Source organism: Nomia melanderi, unplaced genomic scaffold (assembly GCF_051020985.1).
Source record: "Nomia melanderi isolate GNS246 unplaced genomic scaffold, iyNomMela1 scaffold0014, whole genome shotgun sequence".
In the NCBI taxonomy this organism is placed as follows: Eukaryota; Metazoa; Arthropoda; class Insecta; order Hymenoptera; family Halictidae; genus Nomia; species Nomia melanderi.
Genome location: NW_027475130.1, coordinates 11,882,111 through 11,883,065, shown reverse-complemented (window position 1 = coordinate 11,883,065; position 955 = coordinate 11,882,111).

Below are 955 nucleotides of genomic sequence, written 5' to 3'. Positions count from 1 at the left end.
AGGGGCCGAGAAAACCACAGTCTCATGGGGCCGGACACTCAGGGTCAGGGGAAAATCCAATATAGATCTGGTGATATCTCGGGTGCTATTACAGATAGCGCAATAAACCAAAGTGAATTATCTGCAGGAGGCCCTTGCGCATGAATCTGTGCAACGGGAACGTCCTCGGACCACCAGGGGCCGAGAAAACCACAGTCTCATGGGGCCGGACACTCAGGGTCAGGGGAAAATCCAATATAGATCTGGTGATATCTCGGCTGCTATTACAGATAGCGCAATAAATCAAAGTGAATTATCTGCAGGAGGCCCTGGCGCATGAATCTGTGCAGCGGGAACGACCGCGGACCACCAGGGGCCGAGAAAACGACCGTCTCATGGGGCCGGACACTCAGGGTCAGTGAAAAATCCAATATATATCTGCTGATATCTCGGGTGCTATTACAGATAGCGCAATAAATCAAAGTGCATTGTCTGTAGGAGGCCCTGGCGCATGAATCTGTGCAGCGGGAACGACCTCGGACCACCAGGGGCCGAGAAAACCACCGTCTCATGGGGCCGGACACTCAGGGTCAGGGGAAAATCCAATATATATCTGGTGATATCTCGGGTGCTATTAGAGATAGCGCAATAAACCAAAGTGAATTGTCTGCAGGAGGCCCTGGCGCATGAATCTGTGCAGCGGGAACGATCTCGGACCATCAGGGGCCGAGACATCCACCGTCACATGGGGCCGGACCCTCAGGGTCAGGGAAAAATCCAATATATATCTGGTGATATCTCGGGTGCTATTAGAGATAGCGCAATAAACGAAAGTGAATTATCTGCAGGAGGCCCTGGCGCATGAATCTGTGCAGCGGGAACGACCGCGGACCACCAGGGGCCGAGAAAACCACCGTCTCATGGGGCCGGACACTCAGGGTCAGGGGAAAATCCAATATATATCTGGTGATATCTC